The sequence below is a fragment of the Anthonomus grandis genome, chromosome 5, assembly GCF_022605725.1.
Source record: "Anthonomus grandis grandis chromosome 5, icAntGran1.3, whole genome shotgun sequence".
In the NCBI taxonomy this organism is placed as follows: domain Eukaryota; kingdom Metazoa; phylum Arthropoda; class Insecta; order Coleoptera; family Curculionidae; genus Anthonomus; species Anthonomus grandis.
Genome location: NC_065550.1, coordinates 27,442,754 through 27,467,453, shown reverse-complemented (window position 1 = coordinate 27,467,453; position 24,700 = coordinate 27,442,754). Strand labels below are relative to the sequence as shown.

General features: G+C 28.8%; 2 protein-coding genes across 3 annotated transcripts in view; one reads left to right on the top strand and one right to left on the bottom strand.

Annotated features, from left to right (window-relative positions):
* LOC126735877 (uncharacterized) overlaps positions 1-6,562 on the bottom strand; it is a 137,293-nt gene extending 130,731 nt beyond the window's left edge. The window contains exon 1 of the mRNA XM_050439971.1: positions 6,221-6,562. The gene's annotated coding sequence lies outside the window, so the exon portion shown is untranslated. The remainder of the gene's footprint in view (positions 1-6,220) is intronic.
* The window catches only part of LOC126735878 (transmembrane protease serine 9-like), a 134,670-nt gene that overhangs the window by 52,260 nt on the left and 57,710 nt on the right, over positions 1-24,700 (top strand). The gene's annotated exons all lie outside the window — the stretch shown is intronic.

The window sequence follows — 24,700 nt, the reverse complement described above, 5'->3', positions numbered from 1 at the left end:
CGAGTTGCTTAATACTGTTTAATTTCATTGGTTTGTAATTAATGTAATTATTCAAAAATTAATTATATTTAGTATAGAGGAGAAAAACATTGATATTTCTAGTTTGAATTTATGGAAATTAAATAATGTTGGAATTTCTGCCATTTTGGTACATCAGTTTCTCCTAGTTAAATTTAAAAGAAAGCAATTTATTTTCCTAAGATTTTTTAAAATGTCAAATAAAATTTCAAAATTATACGAAGGAAAAATTACCTATTTAATTTATGTATTGATATAAAAGTAAAAATCGTATCCATTTAAAGTATGCATGTTTTTGTAGAAGTTGCTTATGAATGTGCAACTTTAGATCATAGTTGTATTTAGTAAAAATATAATAAATGCAAGTCAACAGTCCTATTTTTGAAAATTATAATTTTTTTTGGGATTTTCAGAATTTTGGCACTTTAGTTTTTTTAACTCATGTTTAAAAGAGAGCAATTTAATCTCTTATAATTTCCTAAAAATGTAAATTAAAATTGAAAAATTATATGAAAACAAATTATTGCTTATGTATCTAGGTATATAAAAATGAGAATCGTATCTATTTAGGTTATGCATATTTTCTTATAAATATGTAATTTTAGGTATATTTAGTGAAAATATAATAAGTCTTTTTATTTATTAAGGTTAATCATAGTTTTTTAAGTTCCTTTACTTAATATATGAAATTCGTATCCATTTAAGTTATTCTTTTTTTGTCTCAGTCCGATTTTCGCAAATTAACTTTTGTTCAAATTCCCACAATTTTGGTACAAAGTTAATCCTAATTAATATTAAAGGAAAGCGATTTAATTTCTTAAAATTTCCTAAAAATGTGAAATAAAACTTAAAAGTTATATGAAAAAAAAATCTGCTTAACTTGAATATTAATATAAAACTAAAGATCGTATCCATTTAAGTTATGCATATTTTTTTAGAAGTTGCTTATGAACGTGTAGGTTTAGACCATAGCTGTAATTAGTAAAAATTTGAAAAATATTGTTATTTTCTGCTATGTAGTTACAAAGTCAGAATCACACACATTTAAGTTATGCATGTGTTTTTTAGATGTTGCTACAAATTTGTTTAATTTTGATCAATAATTGTCTATATTAAAGATAATAAATTGTCATCTTCTAATGTATGATTTTATTAAAAGGTGGAACTCGCATCCATTTAGATTATGCATGTTTTTTTTGGAAGTTCCTTTATATCGTCCTTTATTTTAATTAAATAAGTTATGAATAGTTCCTGGTTACATGAAACTTCTCCTCAAAAATGACTTACATGTACAACAAAAGTAACTAATTGCCAACATAGAGAAGAGAAACATTAATATTCAGATTTCGATCCTTGAAAAATATATTTTGGATTGATGTCAACAAAACAAACATTTTTTAGGATAGGATAAGAGCAACTATGAATCAACATTATATGGTTCAGAAATTCCCAGATTATAGATTTCGTCTGGTATCTACGTATATCTATACAGATGGATGACTTCCAAAGATAACACATTACATAACACACTTTTTTCTTACTTCAACTACTAGTAGGTAAAATAGCAGACCTATGAAAATTTATTCTAAATTCTATACATAATTAAATCAATTTATTCTATGCAGCGAAATCATTTCATGAGTAATTTAACTAGTAGTTTCTCGAGTGTGGTAAATTGCAAATAAAAAAAAACACGTAGAAAAAACAAATTCCCTGTAGCAATTTCATGAACAATATACCAGTAATATGTACCATAAAATTGAAAATATGGAGTAAATTTGCCACCATTAAAATTATTAAAGGAGACCGGCCATTATCCTGTATCATTAAAAGTATAAAGGAATTTTATACGGGTACCTCATATAAGACACATTTTTTCTAAAAGAAAAAAAATGATTAATTTATTAAAACAGAGTATTCCCATCATTTAAGTTCAAATCAGTCCTTAAGGTAACTGTAAATGTTGTGATAGAAAAGTACTAATGATGAATTTCCGTCGTCTGAGAGCCCGGTGACCCATGTATTAACCTTAATCATACCCATAACATGGTGTATTATTACCAACCATCCCATAATTTACAACAATAAAACATGCTAGTAATTATTTAATAATCTTCTGTTAACTGTTTATTGGGTCAACCGAACCTCTATGATCTATTGGGCTTGGCTTTAACAGTATAAAATGCGAATAGGTTCTGTATTCATTTGTATTTTATATATATTTATATCTTTTCTAAAAATTGATTTAAAAATTTTAGATTTGTATAATTTTTTGGTAATACCCAAGTGTGATAATAAAAAAAAGGTTTCAAAATAACCAATATTAACTTAAGAGGACAACTTACAAAATCCCAGTCATTAACTAAGTATTTAAAATTAATTAAAACTCCATAAAATCTGCAAAAGTTGTGTAAAATCCCCATTAATCTAAAATCTATTAAATATTTCAAATTATTGCAAAAATCCTTGAATTCTTGTGTGTTAGTAACGCATTTAAAACCCAATAAAATTTTTAGGAATCTGAGAAAATGCTGAAAATGTAGTTCCAAGAATCCAGACATGCACTAAGTGTACAATATCTATTAAAAAATTAAATTTTGAAAAAAACATAAAATTTCCCATAAGTTAAGTACCCTAAAATTCATTGAAAGTTTGAAAATTTTCAAATCTCGAAAAATCCAGATTTTTTTAAAATTTTATATGGTGAATTCTAGATAAATTTATTAAAGGTTGAAAAATTAATTTTTCAAAAATTAAAAAAAAAACAAAAATTTTGGTTTTTTCAATTTTTTTATAAATTCAGACATGAAATAAGTATTTTAAATGCATATATCATTAATATTTAAATCGGTGATAATTTAGGTTCCTTAAATTTTAATAAATTAAATAATTTTGTATATCATTTATTTCACTGGTTAGGAGAAAATCTATATTAACTAAGACATACTACAAATTTGTTTAGAATATATAATTATAATAACTTTATAAAATATATTAATTTGAATGAAAGTCGTTTTTAATAGTAATGCCCTAAATTAATGTAAAGTAAAATATATTTTAATTTTTAAAATTTTCATTAAATTTTGGTACTTATTTTTTCATTACTCAAAGTCTCTTATATAAAAAATAATTATGTAAATAAAACTAAAAGATGCAATAATCATTTTGCTTAGATCAAATATTTCTTGTATATAAAAGATTCAACCAAATATATTTTAATGCATATTATTTATTCAAATTCATTTAATTTTAAATTTATTTAAAGTTTTTAATAAATTGTATTAATAATGTATAAATATTTTTGAAGAAAAAAATTAACTAAAAAAACTGTTTTTTCTATAATAACACAATAAAACCACTAGAAATTAATTATTATTTTAAGCATATATTTAATACAAAGATGAAAATTTCAATTTAAAAAAAGTAAATATTAAAATTACTATTTTATATAAACACGTATATAAAAAGTACATTTAAATTTAATACTAAATAATTATAGGAAACATTAAAAATATAGAAAAATAAATCAAAAAATATTTTTCTTTATGTATGAAAGAGATTTGCAAGGAAAATTTACTAATATTTTAAAATTGAAAGTATAAATTTTTTTTTATTAAAAAATCTAAAATATAAGGACTTATGTTATTCTCCAACTGTTAAACACCGAGTATCAGAATAAAATATTAAAATTAAAATACTTATTTAAATTGAAATAAATGCGATTATATTTAAAATATTTTCATACGAATATTAGAAATATTTTAGAAAAATTAACAGTATAAAATTGGATAACTCAAAATTAAAATTAATTTATGTTACATGCTTTTAGATTTATTACTTAAAAATTACGGTAATTTTAAATCATATGTCTATATTCTTTTATTCATTATAAGATTTGCCACTCTCTAAGTTATAAAATTAAATTTAAATCTTAAATAAGACTTGTATACACCTATTAAAAATATGTAAAAAAATTAAAAATATTTAACCTAAAATATAATTTCTTATTGTAAAAAAAGCATTAATAATTAAAAGTTAAAAAATACATTCAAAAAATTAGTATAAATATTTTAACCCATATGAAACCAAAATTATTTTTAAAAAGAAGAGACTTATGCCTAAATAATAAATTAATAATTCAAGAAATAGTAAATTAAAGAATTACCTATGAAATAAAAATTAAAGAGAATTTAGAGGTTTTATGCTGATCTTTGCAATTTTGCAAATTTTTGAAATTTTGCAATTTTAAATAAAAAAAAATCAAATTACCACGAATTAAGAAATAATAATAAAATTAAATAATAAAGATTATTTATATAACTAATAAAACTTATAGTTAAAAAAAATATTAAGCGAGGAAATTTTTTATTAATTATTTCTAAATAAATATGTATTCATTTTAAAATAAGGAAATTAAAACAAAGTGTCAAAATTTAAGACCATGTGATATATAAGTTATAGGCCATCAAATCCTCCTGTACTATGCACACAAAATTTTTAAAACTGCCTTAAATTAATGTTATCAAATTATATTTTAATTTTTAATATTTTCTTTACAATATTTTTTTTAAATTTTAATATTTTTTTTTTATTTTTTAAAGTTTATGCATTTTATAATAATTTAAATTTGGCAAACTATTAGTTTACAATAAACAATGACACATTTATTGCTTAGGTATATGGTACTCTCACTGACAAAATATGTTGTTGAATTAGGTTTAGGAAAATTATTATTAATTTTGCATGTATTTTTATTTTTATTAAATTTTGGGACCATTTTTTGTTTTTGTATGTAGCTATTTATGCTAAATAAAGATTATTATTATTATTATTATTATTATTATTATTTATTATCATAAAATACACATAAAATATAATGAAAAATAAATCACGTAAATATATTTAAATGCATATAAGGTAATTAAATTTATTTAAGGTATTTAATAGACTAAATTCATATTATAAAAATATTTTAATGTTTTTCCTATTAGCGCATTAACACCACTAAGAATTAATTTATTATTCTAAGCATGTGAAAAAGTGAATAGGAACTTAATTTTTTTTTTAAAACTAAAAAAAAAATCATACATAATAATAAAAACAAAAAAATACATTTAAACTTATTGCTAAACACTTTTAATAAACATTAAAAAAAAGAAAAAAATAAATTGAAAAAATATTTTTTTGATGTTTAAGTTTTACTTTACGTAAGAAAATAAAGTCTTGCAAGTAATTTAGTAATCTCTTAAAATGTAATAAAAATAGACTTTTTAATTTTTTTGACAGATTAATGTTTAGAATATATCTAAACAGTCTTAAAATAAAAAATATTAATTAATTAAGAATAAGTCCAAAATATAAGTTTTTATTTTGACCACTAACTTTAAAACACGCAGTAAAAGAATAAAATATTAAATTAAAAAAAATTAAATTTTTACACCTATTAAATTTCAAAACTTACTTAAATAAATTAATGAGTAAATATTAGAAATATTTACAGAAAAATTAAAATTATTGTATAATAAATGCTTTTACATTTATTATTTAGAACTTTTATTTATACATCATGCTTAAGCTTTTTATAGTTACTTTAAAAAAAATGTAGCATAAGTATTTTAATTAATAACGATGAAAGAAAAAATCTTTTTAAAAAGAACTAAAAATAAAAATTGAAATAATTAATATAAATTTATTCATATCCTTTTATTCATTTTATTTTTCCAGGAGATTTATGTAACTAAATAATAAATAAATAAACCAAGAAATAGTAACTTAAAGAATTACGTATGAAATAAAAATAAAAGAAGATCTTAGTTTTTATGCAGATTCCTAACCTCAAAATTTAATTAAATTTGAAAAAACAAATTAATATAAATTGTTATTTTTCGGCACCTACTAACCATTAAATTTAAAATATTTAAAAAAAATTATATATTTAAAAACATTTAATATAAACTTGTAGTTAAGAAAGTGTATGAGAAATATTTTAATTAATTATTTCTATATATGCATGCACCGAAAAATAATAAAATAAAAAGAAAATTTAAAATTTAAGACCACGTGATACATAAGTTATAGCACATCAAATCCATATGTATTATGCACACGAAAATTATTGCCAACAAAAAAAATATATTTTTCTGCTTTATACTACTCTTGAATCAAACCCTTATCCAAACACCCCTTACACCCCCTGACTTACATTAAAAATTCCTGCGGCCTAATCACCTAATATCCCTGTACGATACACCACAACAATCACCTCACAACTCATGTCTAAAGAAGAAAAAAATGAGAGAAAAAAACCACAACCAAATCCCCAATTTTCCAAATGTCTCGAGCACAAAAAAAAAATAGAAACCAACCCGGCTTTCTGTCGCACCTTTAAAAGAGGATCGTCAAATGACAGAATAGAGGGTGGAAAAAAAATAAAAGAGAGAAAAAGCTCAAACTGTTAATATTCAGTGACAGAAAAAGCTTTCGATCGCGAGTCGCGGATGGCGGACTCGACGCGACGGCTTCGTAGAGTACACTGAGTTCGCCAACAGTTGTATGGTCGGCGTTCTCCTGTTAAAATTGTCGCTGGACAGGTATAAGAGTCGATACAAGCGAGGGATTTCAGGCTTGAACCGAGAACAAGAAGTAAAAGAACACGAAGAACCATCTTGAAACGTGTAACGTATCATCAAAAGCTTTTTGAAGGATTCAAGTCTTCAGTTGCCATTTCTCTGGGTAATTAGCAGTAAAATTAGTTGCCAAATTTTACTGCTTAAGGAGGTCGTTGATAATTTCAAACTGTTTCATAAGGAACCAAGAGCTTACGATAGAATTATTATCATTAACTGTCTAAAGAACAAACTACAAGACACTTAATGCCATTGCAGTAAAAGGACTGTTAACTAGGATATAAGTTCTTAGGCTAAAATATACCTACTAAGAATTTAGAGGAACTTCCCTAGAATCTACTCAAAGCAAAAATATCCTAGGAATGTTTGCATTATTATTATCATTTTACAAATACCCAAAAGGTAATTTATTACATGCAAAGGTTACAAAATAATAATAATAATAATAATAATAATAATAATAATAATAATAATAATAATAATAACAATAATAATAATAATAATAATAATAATGCCATTATTGGCATGAACCCACTCTTCAGCCAACTCAATTCACCTAGGTGCGGATTTCGCCTAAAAAAGAATAATAGAGAACTAACAAGAGTAAATCATCTATTTTATATGGATGATTTAATCATTCTTGCTGCAATACGAAACCAACTAAAACAAATGCTTAAGATAGTGGAAAAATTCTCTGACCTTTGGACTGGATAAGTGCCGAATTGTAAACATTATTAAAGGTAAACTACAACCAGGTGACTTTTAAACAGAAAACGATTAGATAATTAATGCTATGGACGAAGAAGAATCCTTAGATTAATCCTTAATATTTAGGAATTAAGCAGGCGCAAAGAATAGACCATAGAACTATAAGAAACGAGCTGACTACTAAGTTCGCTACAAGAATGCGACGACTCCTTAAAACAAGTCTTAATAGCAGAAACTTATTATTAAGTTGAAAATGAGCAACACAAATTGTATTGAGATTGCACTGTAGTTACAAACCTTTACAAACGAGTAAGTAACAATAGGTCTGATCTAATACTAATCCATAAAATTTCTAAGAAGACAATCCTTATCATCACCATTCCTAATAATAACAACCTAAAAATGAAACATAATGAAAAGATTGTTAAGTACATGAATCTAGAACACCAGATACGAAGACAATGGGCAATGAGAGAAGTGCCGACAATCCCAATAATTGTGTCAACCACAGGAGTAATACCAAAGATAGTTTAACCTTAAGGAATAAGTTAATAAGTTAATGCAGAAGTCGACGCTATTATCCACATCTCGAATCATCAGAAAGTTCATTGGAAACGCAGATAACGTCAACTAGTTTAAGTAACATATCATGCAATTTTATTTTATATGTAAACAAAGTTAAAAATAGAGTATAATAATTAATAAGCCTTAGACAGCAATATTTTTTTAGTTTTCTGTTAAAGAATTTCAGATCAAGAATATTTCTTATGGAGAGAAGAATATGGTTATAGATTTTTTGGCTTAGATAAATCAATAAATGCCTAGTTAGGGAATTAATGAGTATGGGGAGATTTTTTCTTGAGGAGTTGGGAAAACCTAACACACTTGTGATTAAGTGCTGATGCTTTGAAGATAAATATTAAGTAAAGTGTCAGGATCCTTTCCTAAATAAACAGAAGTCGACAACTGAAATGAAACTCTTAAGTCAGAAGAACAAAGATGCCTAAAAGCCTTCTTTTGTAATAAAAATATTATATTCAATAGACCCTTGCTAGCCAAACTTCCTAAGCTCATGTTTCACAACCCAGAAAGCAAAGTAGCCGGAAAACTACTTGGATCAGAATAAGTCCACTCCACTCTCTTTATTCTGTAGAGGTGTCTGCTCGTCAAACATAAGATTTTTCACATCTAAAATACTTAAAAGCCAAAACCAAAAATTGTTTACCATTAAATTCTCCAATCATTGCAAGATCCTTAACGATCAGATTTTTAATGTGTATCCCTATTATGCCAAAAAATTGTGGTATTATCTGCAAATAAAATCAACTAGCCGCAAAAATTCATAAAATTTAAGACATTGATGTAAAGTAGGAACAGAAAAGGCCCCAACACTGATCCTTGTGGGAAACCAGATTTAAATGTTCTCCGTCGAGACAGAGATCCACCAACTGTAACTTTCTGAGTGCGATGAATCAGATAATAGCTGAGCCACTGCAGAGCAATACCCCTAAACCGATATCTGTCAAGCTTAGACAATAGTTTTCCATGATCCACACAATCAAACCGATTACAAAACACTACAACCGTTGACATTCAGATATGCATTAACACCATCCAAGAATCTAAATTTAGCAACGTAAAGTACCTTTGGCTTTTTGGAATCTTAATTAATTAGTGGTTAAAATCTTATTCTGAGACAAAAAAGTCAGAATTCTCGTTGCTTTTTTAGGCTTTAAGCTTGTAATGCTGGATAAATATTATCGTTTATCATTTCGGGAAAATTAAAACCATTATTACACACCAGTTGTCACCAGACCTATGGTTAAAGGAACTGACTTCCAAAGCACACTTAAAATAATGTGCAAAGGCTAAAGGCATCCGTAAAACTTTATTTTGAAATCATGAACTAAAGTTTTAAATTCATTAAGACTATTAAGAGTGGCTAAATTTGCTCTGCCTTTAGTCTTAAGAGGATGTAGGTATTTTTCTTCTCTAATTTTTTCCTTGAACTAAAACAGACAACTCCTAATGGGCTTAAAGTCCCTTATCCTAAATTAAAGCACAGAAGTATCCAAACACCTTTACATGCATAAATAGAAGGCATCCAAACCCTTATCAACTTTATCACAAGTAGTAACACTAAACCAGTCACACTTTATGATCATATTATAAACTAGTAGAAAATTACCTTTTACAAAATTGTCATTATATTTATATGAAAATGTGTTACCCCTATGTTCGTTGTACCGTGGCAAAAAAACACTGAATGCTGGGTGATATGTACCCTCCATGTCATGAAACGATATCTTATAGCATTTACTTTATAAAACATCATCAAATACATTTAAAAAGTTGCTCAGGTGATCATTATTATAGGCAGAATTAATATAAACGCAACACAAATAAAACGAGTTTCTAAATTTAAAAAAAGAGTAACAGGTAAAATATATTTATAAGTAAAATATATTCATTATCACAAAATACTGGGTCCCTCTGTCCTTTCTGATTAAAGAGTATCAGTTCTCAAAGACTACAGCATCAGAGATACCAGCGCGTAGCCGCGTCTCAGTCAAGACATCATACTTCTTAGTTAAGAAAGCATTATATAGGCGTCAGTCTTAGTCTTCAGTCCTCTGATATTGTGTTAGTAAATCGAGACAATAGTACGAAATCTATGCACGCTGTTGTTAGTTTTGTCTCTGTCAATCAGCGGTCTAGATAATGAGAATGGGATGCTTAAAATTTTCTTTTTAGTTATCAAGATCCTCATATTCCTCCAACAAAATAAGAACTAGAAGTCAAAGCTTCGGCCATAAAATTTATTAATAACTAGCAAAAGCTACTGTGAAGTGTTCAGATTTCTTTGCAAAATCCACTGTTTGAAGTTTCTAGAATGTATTTATTTCCGTCTTCTTTAAGTCATATAGTTGTCTGCGCTGAATCTTCATCTCTTATAACATAGAAACTTGAAACGTTTAATTTAGACACATCAAACATCATTACAGCCAAAAAATTCGGCAGGACCACCAGTCTCTGACAGAATGAATCTCTTCAAAATAATAATAATATGTACCTATGGATAAGGGTAGAGAGACATTTTTAGAACCAAGTTGAAGCAAAGACTTATTAACTCATTGAGTTTCCTGAAATATGTATGTATGTATTTCTACTTGATCGATTCCTTCCACACCTTCTTGGTCATGTAATCTACATGACAGATGAATGGCATCATAAGCAACAGAAAAAAAGATATATAAAGTCTGTTTTTCAGTAACTTAGTAAGAACTAGATTTACAAAGTAGACAATAATAGGCTGACATGTACTTATTGAGAGAAGAGGAGATTGAGGAACTTCCATAAAGTCGTAATAAAGTAAAGATCTATCCGCTTATTAGTTTTCCTGAAATCTATCGTAGAACAGTAAAATTGATTGGTGGCATTTCTGCAACATCATAAGATTGAACTCTTTGAGAGGGTGTATCCTAAATTTTGACATAAATATTTGCGAGGATACGTACCAAATCCTACGTATCCTCCTATTCTAGATAATTACTATGCCAAACTTCTTCAGCCATAGTATATGCAAAAATCTCTCTATAAAAAGGAGTATTCACTACTTTTCGTAGCAAATAGAGGTAGAAAAACAGACATTAATGCTAAATATATCTTTATGATTGTCTTAGTTCAAAACTTTTTATGTGTAAGAGAAATATCTTTGCATATTGTGTCCAGTGGTGATGAGGCCTACTGTTGGTTGAAAACTACAAGTGGTCCAGGTCATCTAAGATGATTACTAGCAGATTTGCAGAGTAGGGTAATCTCCACTTTACTTCTGGAAAAGTGACAACAAATGACTAAGAGGGCATAAAAGGTGATTAACAAGAACTTGCCCTCCTGAAATGTTACTTACTATGCATGCAAGGTGCCTAATTACTATTTAATCATTGCTCAATTTCTAACTCATAAATAACAAACCGATTTGTTTCATGAAAAGTGGGTTCAAGCCTATACGCTAGCAGTCATTTCTTCGGCAGAGTGGTTTTCAGCTGACTTCGGCGAGAAGCGATGCCGAAGCGACCAACAGCAGCAGCAGCAGCAGCGGCGGCAGCAAGAGAAGAAGAAGAAGAGTTGTTGTTGGTACGTTGGCGATGGCAAGCCAAAATTCAATACGAACGAAGCCAGTCACCAACGAAGTATGCGTTTACGAAAACCTTGAACTCAACCGTTCTTCTGTTGTGTTGTCTTCTTGACTTGTTGAGATTCGCGAATCGGATTCACGATTTCGTTGGTCTTCTTTTCGTACTCGCCATATCCGATATCCTGATGTGAGTCAGGGTTCGGTTTTTTTTTACTTCGATGGTCATGTTGCACATGATGATGAAAAAAAGTACGCGATGTACATTTAAAATTAAGAGATTTTGGAATTTTTCAGCAGAATGAGCAAAACTTGTTTGGTCGTGGTAATAAAGTTGTCTCGTTGTAAGCAATTAAGAAGAAATGATAAATTAATTAGGAAGTCATAAGTAAGATTTAAAGAAGCAAAAGAGGTGAAGCAGGCATCTGGTAATGTAATAGAGCAGAAGTTACTGCGAAAATTTGCATTATATGAGTTGTGTGAAAGTATTAGTCAGATACAGTTGATTCAGGGGCATTTTCAAGAGCAAATATTTCTTTTTCCATTCCAGATGAATGTTGATATTGTAAAAGATTTATTGAAGTTAAATAATGAATATAGAAACTCTTCAAGATTTTTCTAAAGATTAATACGGAGACTTTAACTTTTTAAACTGATTTGATCTATCTCATGTTATACATACGACTACTATCTCACTTATATAATCTCATAAGAATGTCTCAGACCTTGATACATAAGATTTTTTCTTATTGAAAATCGGCGCGAGAAGTGAGTGTCCATAATTTCCGATTGCAGTGAGTGTATTATATAGTTGAATATTAATTATTAATTTATTGACATTAACTGGCACGACTGTTACAGTTTTTACTAGGGGCTATAGATACGACAATATTTTATTTGATCGTGTTATGTGTTGGCACGCCTTTTACGAGATGTGGTAGCTGGATCTTGTTTGTTTTGTTTTTTATCGAGGCTATTTTTTCCATTTATTCAAAAGAACACACTTTTTATATTTGCGATACCTATTAAACCGTATGGTAATAAAATAGGAGCACAGAGCTTTCTATTCTATCTGGTTTCTAAAATGTTGTGTTTAAGAATAAGAACTTTATATATTAGAAAAAGCATAAGTCAGAACTGTAAATTGTAAATGTTGATTCAATAACTTCTTCTTGTGAACAAAAAAAATGTGACATGTAATACATCATTGAATTTGTAATAAAAAATGGAATCAGATACAGGGTGTACTTTCTTTTCGCTCCAAATTAAAATTAAAGTTGATGATGGTTTCTCGAAAACCAAACGTCAGATATAAAATTTAAAAGCGCCATCACGTACTACATCAAAAGTGTCAATAAGAAAGTGTGAATAGTTTTTTGATATCTTTTAAAATAAAGCCAGGAAAAAATAAAATCGATATTGGCAAATTTCCGGTTTTTCCAAATATCTCAGCAGGCCATGAAAATTTTTGAAATTTCTCAACGGCATGTAAATACGCTTCAAAGTGCACAACTTTTTCCTAATTTAACCGAAGCTGTATCTCCAACAGGTACCGAGATCCCCATGCTTAGGATCCTTATCTTGGAGACCCTTATACTGTGCAGCTGATGTGCGTTGGCAGCAGCCAGTCTCTTAAATAGAGATTTAGAGAAAAATAGTCAAATTTCGCACCAATACAATTTGACCCTTAATGCAAATAAATGTCATTTGATGATCTTTGGGAACAATAAATATGTGGAGAATGAAGAATTTTCTCGAGAATTCCATTTTCAATGGAAAACTTTTAAAGCAGAAAAAATATGTAATGCAAGAATCTTGGCATGATACTGGTTAATAAACTAAAGTTTGCAGAGCATATTCCCCAAGTTAAGTTGCTAAGGCCTAGCTTTGTCTTAAACCACTTTATGTATCACGAAATGCACTTGATATTGTTACAAAAAGAATGGTTTGCGACTCTATGGTTATAACTCAAGAACGTTTATCGCTGAAAAAAAGTTTAATTATTAGTATATAAATTATATGGGTTTTTTGAGACCACTTTATCAATGAAAAAAATCTAGTCCAAAAAAAACTGGGAACTTTGGCGCCATCTACTTTTTTACTTTTTATCGCAGCAAGTCGACTCAATGAGAAAAGTTGTAGAAAATGATGTACCCAACAATTTTTGTCAATTTTTTTGAGTTTTCTCAGAAGGCCGGTACGATTTTACTATTTTTTAAGTTAAATTTTTTGAAAGCTATTCTAACGATTTCCGCAAAAATGTTACAGGGTATTTTTTGTCAAAACATCCTTTTTCTTTTTTTCTTTGACAGAGTAATTGTACTATTAGAATATGTTAATTGAGGCGTCTCACTGCAAAAGGGGCTATCCACTTCCGCCAATTTCTCAGGAGATCCAAAAAACTGTAGCAACTAAAGTATAGGTAGCGAAACCTATATCATTATTATAAATAATTCATAGCAACTCATAATACTAAAATAAGCAGCGAAAATAATCCGAAAATTCATGAAAAGAATGCTATTTAGCTTTAAAATTTGGATATAGGGCCATTTGCTGTAACCAAATGGATATAGGAACCTTTGCCACAGCCACATAAAGATATAGGCTGTTTTGATATAATAATGCAGTTTTAATGAATAACCAAAACGCCTTTTATTTTTATTATTTAAAGGTGTTTACAAAAATTAAAAACAAAACTCTGTCAAAAAATGAAAACAAAACTAAATTATTAAGAAACATAATAATATTTTAACAAATTTACACTCGATCAGCAAGTTGCTCATTTTCATGTTACTCACAAAACTCATCTTCTTCAAGATCTTCTGCTTCATGAATTGCTGTCATGGTTTCCAACACATTGGTAGAAAGAGCATTCCTCCATTGTGGTCCAGGTTTCGCCAAAGTGTTTTTTCAGAAGATTCTTAACATCTTGAATCTTTACTGCTTTAAGTGCCACTCCCATTTAAGAGTCTATTATAAGAAAGACCACTCTATTATAAGATGTTTCTCCCCGGAGCAGCACATTTTGCTGTGCAGATTTGGGAAGGATAAAACGTTTCAGGATCCAGTTTTTTTAAAGTAAGTTTCTGCGAAAGTCTTCCAATCATAAATATTTAAGTCAGTTCCAGGCCTAAAAATAGTAGAATGCTCTGAAAAAACTGTCTCATATTCTTTTGGATTTATTATCACTGGTAACTTACGCAATTTCTTTGCTATAGAAGCAAACACGCGGTCAGCGGGTAAGAACGAGTGTCCAGTAATAGGAAAAATAACTTGTATTTCCTTAATGTTTGGAGGTGCGACTTTTGCTAAAAAATAGTGCAGCATTCCGATCATAATCAAGTTACGATTTTGCCCACCGCATCCATCAGCACACAACCTTATTGTAGAAACAGATGCCAATAATTCTAGGATCGACAATTGATGAAATACCGCGGAAGCAATTTTATTAGCACCCTTTTTATGCTCGTGCTCCATCCAACAAAATACATTTTCAGGAGACAAACCGTCTTTTGAGCTTACCTTCACAATGGAAAAATTGTAAATGTAAATTTGTCGACTATAGAATACCATCTGGTCTTAAACTTTGGGTAAAACTAAATTTTAAAGTTAAAGAATCCTCTCTCTTTTCTTGCAGTTTTCTAAAAAAAGCTTTATATCGCATTTTATTAATTGCCATGTCACTGTTAAATTTATTTTTCGTTTGGGCATTGGTTTTATTTTTAACTTTACCTTTAAGTTCAATACATTTAGAGCAGGCATCTGTGGTCGGCGTGCCAAAGCCAATGTTATATTCAGTGGTAAAAATCTTTTGAAAAAATGTATTTTTTTTATTTTAATAATTCGTCAGGCTGTTCATTATTGTACATTCGATATAATTTATTAATACTAAAATTTCCAGGCAAATATCGTCGGTTTGCAGACTTACCTCGAGAATAATGACTTTCACAGCATTTTAATTTTTCTATAAACCCTCTAATAGCGGTTTTCTTCCTGTCATAGAGATGCTTAGGTCTTGCTCCACCTCTCCTATCCACTAGCATTCTACCCGTATTTAGAACTTTTAGAGCTAAGCCTTGAATTCTTTTCCGTGAGATTTGAAGAATATCAACAAAGGTTTGCTGACATACACGTAAACAAAACTTCTCCGTGCCGGAAACTCTAATGTAGTAGTTTGTACTAACTTTCTTTGTAGATGTAGGCTTCTTTTTAGGACGTGGTCTTTTTGCAGTTGTTCCATTTACATGTTTGATTATAAAAGCATCCTGGGAGTTCTTCTTGCGAGTTGCGTAAAAATTTGCATGAAATTCTTTGATGTCCCTCATTGTTAGCCTCTTGCATTTATAAGACTTGTTTAAATGGTCGCAACGAGGATATTCTGGTGGCCCTGGAAGATCGTATCTGAAATAATAAAAAACAAATTTTAAAAACCTAAAAATATAAAATTAATCAATTCTTTTTTAAACGTTAATGTTTAGAGTGTGTTAAATTATCTGTAAATTTTAAACATTAAAATAATAATGCCTGATTTAAATTAATACATATTAAATTTATATATCGCTAATTTAAAGAAAAAAAATAACCAACCTTTTAGATTTTGCTAGGTTTCTTTTGCACTTGCGACGATCTCCAGGAGTTCGCCTAGCTTTTCCTGGCTCTGATGGTGTTATACTCTCATTCATGGTCACTAAACTAAATAATCTTAATTATTTATAACAGTTTTTAATAATATTTATGCAAGAGCAAATTAATTAATAAGCTCTTCCTGTGACAAAAAGTAAACAACAACTAAACGGTCTTCGAAGAAACTTTTTATTTACGCGGGAACTTTCTAGCCATTTCAATGGTTCATTGGTATAGGCCCGTTTGACGCGATCAAGTCGGTTAATATGGAGCCCTTTGCCGCGACACCTGATATTTACTAGTAGTTTTATATGGGATAAAGGCATTTTTGGCATATCAACATCTTAGCCATCTATCAGGCGGATCAAATAGATGTAAAATTGACTTTTATCTCATTTTTTTTTAATCGGATATAGGCGCTTTTGCTGTGACACGCCTCAATTGTTTAATGTTTTAATAATTTTTTTATGGTGAAGGAATCATTTTAAAGTAGTTCTAATATCTAGAAGTAAAGTTGAGTAGATGATGAGTTCTGATTCAGAAGTTGGAACTTACGAATTGTGTGGTAATGTTAAATGTCACCAAGGTTTATCAGAAATTGTCTTATATTGCCACGTATTTAGTTTTTCTTGGCGATATGAATATTTATCATAATTTTGGACCCTGATCCAAGTTTCATGGATGATGATAATGAAGTGATGTTTAGTGCATGTAATGACTTAAGTTACGCAATAAAAATATAATTTAAAGGCAATACCAAAAAAAATCATAAAAACTGAATTGTCCTGAAATATCTTACAAAATATTAATCTAGGTATATTCTTCATTATTTAGTTTTTAAATATTTTAAGAACATTTGACACAATATCCATTATCTCATTAATAAGTTTGCTTGAAAAATGTTTTCCAGTTGCTATAAATCCTTCGTCAAATTCAAATCCTTTGCACATCAGTTATAGAAAAAATCATAGTAAAGGAAGACCAGGAGTTCGAGAATTCACATGTAAGATGAGAGCTAAATCTTCAAGATAAGAAAAATGGAAAGCTTGCAGCTTTGTGCACTGCATGGAAACTAAAAAGCTTTTTAAGGTCTCAATAGTAATTTAATAAAAATGCTCGTCAATAAAATTTCTCTTCTCAACGCTCACGCTATGCCATTGACATTTTTCGAACTGCTTTAAGTCGTTCTTTTCTTAACTGTGACGAAATTTGGTTCCGGGTCTCCGTCAAAACAATAGCGAACCTATCGTTCACTAAACACAAGAAAAGGAAGTAACATTAGCTATTGTCTATGGCACTTACCCAGTTTGGTTCATTGAATTAATTGGGTAGGTCAATCTGATCAACTGTTATGGGAGAGTCGTTATAAAAATTCAAAGAAGAATTGAAAAAAATAAATCTTAAAGGTATTTAGGATATTAGATATAAAAGCTGTTTTGCTGAATTAAACCGTTAAATACAGCGTATGTTTATTTATTTTTTTAGGAAATGGTTTGGTATTCTTCAGCTTTTAAAAAATTAAACTAATGAACGATGGTATTGGTTCTGATCCGAGAAAGGTAAGGAAAAGATATGCTCATTACAAGAAGAACGTGATTTCTTAAGTGCAGTGTAGAAAGTGTGATTTACGGAGAATTACAATTTGAATTCTATTCTGAAGAAGTTACACGTGAAGTAACCTCAAAAATAGACTTGGAAGAAATAGCTACAGAAACTGCAAAAGTCATTGATGAGGGAAATGCTACAGAGAATCAAAAATCTTTAAGTAACGAAGGTATGTCTAAGAAAAAAATTGAAATTCTCGAGAAAATTATTAAAAATCCTAGTTCTGAAGAAAGGTAAACAAGCAAAAATGAAAACCTTGACAGCAGTCTCAAGTCACCAAATGGCAATACTGTATTTGACTGGTAGTCTCTTGCAGTTTATTTCGCTGCAAGTGATTGACTTTCATGACAATGGCAGCCAGGAAACCACAACATAAATAAAACAAAAAAGAGACCAATAGGCTCAAATTCAACCACAAAAAAAATGACGATGTGTTGAAGCATTATCACTTCCGAAACCACCCCTGAGACCAATGGAGTAAACTCTAATAAAAATAAATGTCAGACGTTACTTGTAAGAAGCAACTAAGAGCTGATCCAAAAAACAGACCCACTCCAATGAAAAGAAGTAGAGAAAAGTGCATAGAGTTGAGATTTACAAATGAATCAAACTCAGTCTGGATATTTGTATAAGGTTTAGGCACACAAACAATACCTGATAAAATAAAATCATATTTAAAGAAAAATGGAGTAACAGCACAAATATAGCTGCTTCAAAGTCGAAGTACTAGCAGAATATCAGAATGAATTAATGGCTACCAGGTGTAGTCGTTAATGATTTTTTAAACCTGAGAGACATAGGGGCTTTAAAGAGAATAACACAAGTCAGGCAAGAAATACGCTTATTTCATCAGAATATTAAATTTCTTAGAATTTTTGATAAATGACAAAAAGATAATGTCATCTGCCTTAGTGACACTGGCTTACTGAGGATGATGCTGATATCTTCAATACATTACGATACAACCTTGCAGCGACTTGATGTCGCAGTACCTATAGAGAGAACTTTGATATTACTTAAAAGATTTTGATCAAAGTCCGGTCCTTTACCATGGAGAAAGTCGTAGAAATTTGTTGCATAAATATACAAGAACTGTACTTGTATTTGTACTGACGTATTTCTATATGACATAGAGAGAAGAATTAGAACCTGGTTGCAGTTGGTGATGAGATATTGGTGGCTGATGGTAATGATATTTATTTCAACACCAACTGAAGAGAATGCACTCAGCTATGTGAAATGTTCAGGTCATTTGATCTTTCGCAGTTGATAATGTAGCCCACTGGTCATGGAAACTTTCTCGATAATATTTTCATAAGCTTTGAGAGGCAGAACTGTCAAATAACGCTATTCAACGTGAGTTTTGCTAATCATCTTGTCCAACTTGTCAAGATTTTCATCCGTTAAAAGACCAATGATGATAACACAAAAAGAAATATTATTATTTTTTTAAAATGTCAGTGAGATCAGTTAGAATTTTATCATGATTAAGTTTCAGCTAATGCCAAATTTTTCATATTTCTGGATGTTTTAGTACAGGCCTCAGTGAACACCTTTTCACGGATACAACAAACGTAAAAAATCAGAATCGGGTTATCAACTGGTTCAATGATAACGTGAAATCAATAACAGAAATCTTGAAGTTTTTGTGAATATCTGAATCAATACGCATCGAAGTCAAAATAGAAGCTAATAATAATCTCATCAGAAATGCAAATAAACAGCGAAATATACCAAGTTTGAACTACCCAATATTCCACGAGACTAAACGAATTTAAACTTTTAAAAATTCTTTTTTTCGAGTTTAAAAAATATAAGAATTTCTTGAGGTTCCAGGCTTTTACAGCCATTTTTAATTTATTTTAGACATTTCAAGTTAATTTATGTCTTTAAGACATTTAAATTCAATAATTTATGTTTGCATCCGATGCTTCAAATCATTCCCCTAAAGCAGTTGAAAACATGTTTTTTTTTTCTTTCAGGCATTTAAGGTATTTTTTTATGTTTTTCGGGGCATTTGAAGGCATTTTAATTATATCCTTGGTTCTAGCTATCCCTTGGAGGTATAAAAAATTATAATTTCTTTCTTTTAGATAATTACAGTAATTTTTTATTTTATTTTAGATATGTCAAGTCAAGGCATTTGAAGTAATTTTAATTATCCATCTGTTACTTGTCAAGACAATTGAGTCAATTTGCGTCTTTCCCGATATTTCTTTACGGTATTACGGATACATCTGGAAGTTAATTTAGTTTTTTCTTGTAATTGAAGTCAATACTCAACGGCAGTTAAATCCTTTTTCTAGCTATCCAGATAGAATTAATTTTTTTCCATATTTTCCTAGCGATTTTTTATTTTATTCCACGCATTTCAGATAATTTTTTTATGCCTCTTATGCCCATATTCTGATATAAATCTTGTAAGATCAAAATATTAAGGAATGATATTCAATTAAATAAAATTAAATAGAATAATTAAATATTTAAGTAAAAAATTATATGTTAGTAAATGACAACACAATATAACCCTTAGTCATATTTTGGTTATTTAAGCAGTAAACTAAAAAGAAAGAGATGCATTAAAATTGCTTTGCAGTCTTATTATACTAATCTCCTTTATATACTTCGATTATTATCTAGACTCCTTCGTAATTCTTTTGCTTTGACAATTTTAATATTTTGCGGGTTGTTAATGTCATAAGAATAAGTAATATTTGGTATTATAGTGTGAAGTTCTTAGCAGTTATTTTATATGACATAATAAAGATTAACTAGAACTACTAAATAAAAAAAAAGTTAGACATACACCAGCTTCATAATTGCACTCTTGGAAATGCATTTTGCCGAACAACATCTTAACATAGAGGTGTCTCCATTTTTCTAGAAAGTAATATAGAGTATTCTGAAACAAAAGGCAGCATTTTAATTTATATTTATCGTGTAATAACTGGGGTTAGATTAAAACCTCCTGATATCATACTAGTCCCTAGTATAGGAAAAATTAATATTTTTCTTCAAACGCTTACTCTCATCTTTGAACTTTTTGATAAATCACTGTCAAATCATATGAGGTAATTTACTAATTTCCTATGGTTCCAATACAACAATAACTGAACCAACAAGTCACTAGTACATATGCATTGGCAATATACTTTGCAATCTGTAACCTAATAAATTTTAAGCAACTGGATTGGAGCCCTACCTATTAGATCACCATGGACAGCGGTTTGAACTAATCACTTATAATTTAAATAATAATTATGCACCCATACAAAGGACTTCTAGACCAATCCCAACCACAGAAAAAGTCAATATTTTTAATCAATTATATAGCATAAAGTGGAAATATTTCTGAATAACTCTCAAATATGTTATAATAATGATTTTCCACAAAAAAATTGTTAAATTCTAATTCCTGGTCTTCCTAAATCAAAATGGTTTACTGAAGAACTTCAGACCTTCCACAATCAACTGCATTTACTCCTTGAGCAAAATAAAATCAATACTTATGCTGATATTCAACATCAAATACATATCACAAGATGAGTTTACCAAGAAGAAATACAAAAAGCCAAAATCCAATAAATGTCCTATTGACTATCTCCGTGCTGTTCCAGTTCAAGATTTGAATAGGTTACAAGCTTTTAATCCTGTTAATTCAATTGATATTATTACCATAATTAAAAATTTTAAAAATTCATTATCCAGATATATATTTGGTGTTAGTGCCTTATTGGTAAAATCTATCTTGGAACCAATACTGCACACCTTAGGATTGACCTAAATCTTCCCCATCTATGGCCATGGTGAATTTTATTGACACTTTAACATCTGCACTAAAAGAGGGTAGGCATGCTTCAGTCACACTATGTGACTTACGTAAAGCTTTCGATTGTGTCACTCATGATGTGTCAATAAACAAATAGGAAAGCTACCATATAACTAGGGTAGCTTTAGCACTAATAAGATCATATATATCTAATCGGCACAGTTTATTGACTTAAACAATGAAGGTCCAATATTTTTTCTTATTTTGGTCAGCTATCATTCAATCTATCCAACTGTAAAACTTATTCGTTTGCGGACGATACATCCCTGATCTCAGTGCCTGATGATTTTAATTTATCTAATAGTATCAATCAATAGTTTTCATAAAACAAAATAAAAACTTAACGAAAATACACACCTTTGTATTATAGCCTTCACCTAGATACACATACCCATATGACACGTTACAGAAATAATATTGACCTAAGTTATCTTAGATTAACTAAATCAGCAAATGGATGGTATCATCATAGACCTAAATTTTATAATAAATTACCTGATAACATCAAAAGTTTGGATGTAAATAAATTCAAGCACAAAGTACAAAACTTTTTAATAAACAAGGCATACTATGAGATATCAGACTATATGGACAACCGATTCAATTTTTTAATAATTATTGTGTATCATGCATATTGTTCTGCTTTTATGATTTTGTTATTCTAATGTGACAATGTTTTGTATTACACTTATAATAATTTTATTGTACTGTTACTTGTATATTACCTTTTATTATTTTTTTTTATATTATATTGTTGACACATGCTGGCTTTATTGTGACGAACAGGAAATAAATTTGAATTTAAATCTCACTATGTATTTTATTCAAGTAGACACTAATAACAGTTCTATGTATATAATCCGGCTCGAAGGACCAAACTTTACACAGGGTGTCCCAACAGTCAACAATAAGCCGATAAAGGGCAATAGACCAGGTACTCAGGGATTCAAAAAAAATCTATCTTGAGTACTTTTAAAATTATAGGCATTCATAGGAAAACAGAAAAAAATTGACACCCCCTGTTAACCTTTTTAGTACTGTGGCTACAAATTTTCGAATTTCTTAACAATTTTTTTTAATGTAACCCTAAATATCCTTTCGATAAATTACAAAACTAGATTCAAACACAACTGTTCACATTTTTAAGAAATTATCAGATTTTTGCGCAACTTGTGTTGAAAATTGTGTCTTTTGACCATCATTTCCCAAATTTAACTAACTGTCCTGGAAAAGAACACAATATTCAACACAAGTTGCGCAAAAATCTGATAATTTTGTAAAAATATTAACAGTTTCGTTTGAATTAGTTTTGTAATGAATCGCGGGTTATTCAGGGTTACATTAAAATAAAAATTGTTATGAAATTCAAAAATTTGTAGCCACAGTATTAAAAAGATCGACAGGGGGTGTCAATTTTTTTCGGTTTTTCTATGAATGCCTATAATTTTAAAAGTACTCAAGATAGATTTTCTTAGTATTTTTTGTCCTTTTTCAGCTTATCGTTGACTTTTGGGACACCCTGTATAAATCAAGAAGTAAGAAATTAAAAAAAAACTATTACTCCATATAACACTTTAACTACTTTAAAAAAAGTATAACAAGACCTAACAATTATCTCCGAAATTATCAAAACAGGAAAAGCAAACGTATAATAGGGGTCGCAAAATATAGTGCAAACTGTTGTCCAATTTCTGAATAATTATACAGAACATGGAGTGCATCCTCCGTAAAAATTGGAACAAACGTTTTGCGATTCAACTATATAGGAAGCAATTTGCGATAAAACGAAAACTGAAAATCCATTTTCTAATTGTGGCAGCTTGGCGGACCATAGAAGAAGACATGCAATCAGTGGAATCAATCCATTTTTTTTTTCAATAGAGGCCGTAATTACCTCGAGTTGCCCCAGGTTGATTAACTCGATTTCTGGTTTCAGGTCGGGGGATTTATTGAAATCGGTTTCCATCTATCAACATTGGCTAATGATCAACTTTTTTTTTCTCTTGTATTTTATTATTTATTACTTCCTCGTTGTTTGGTTTTAATTAAATATCTAAATTCGCGTGTCTGCTCTGACTGTTTAAAAAAAAATTTTCTTGGAAAACAAGAATGGTTAGTATTAAATTTATTAATCGCAATCATTTAAAAAAATATGTTATTTTATTTACAGTGAGAAAATTTATGAATATTTTCAATTTCTTACAAATAATATTGGAAATTTAATATTTTGTTTTTTTGCCTCAAGGAAACAATAAAAAATTATCTTTTTATGCTTTTTCAAAAACAAACAAGAATTAAAAAAAATTTCTTGGCAATTTTGTATTTTTTTTCAAAACTACCTGAAAATGTTTAAAAATTAGTGAAGGGTAAGTAAACATTTTTAAAAGAAGACACATTATCAAATTTACTTTTGCGACTTACTTAAATTTTTTCAACATTTTTTTAACTAGAATTGAAATACCCCTAAAGCCAAAACTACTTAAAAAAAAAATTAATGTAAAAAATGAAGATGAAATAGTTTTTTCAAAAATTACGTAATTTTTTTTTACACCTAAAGCGCAAAAATGTTACAAGAAATCAACCTTTAAAAATATTTTAAAATTCACTACAACATAGTTTTTACCTTTTCTTGACTACGTATAGTAATTACCCAATGCAAACAATAGAAAAACGTTAAAAATTAAAAGGCATGACTTTTATTGAATCCCTATTAACCTAAATTGAATTTATATTATTAATTAAAACTCGAATTTTCATAGAGTGGAAGAAAATTCCAATTTTCGGGAGCAAAATATTGAGGTGATTTTTTTTTTAGAACCTTAAACAAATCTTTTCACTAGACATTGTTAAAGAAATATACATATAGGAGGTTATATTTGAAAATTGTTGCAGAAATTTAATTATTTGGTCAAAAAAGAGTTTTATTTAACACCTTTTTTAATAAAAGTTGAACGTAATAAAATAGTATAATTAAATACGTTAAGAACGTAAAATAATAATAAATGAAAATATATTAAAGTTGTGTGAGATAAAAGTATTTAAACATAAATTGAAAATTTGAAAGAACTAGTAAATGAAATGGTAAATTTTTTTTTCATTTTAAAATATTTTTATCAGTAGTAAAGACTTTTTCAAAATATATTATATTATTCAATT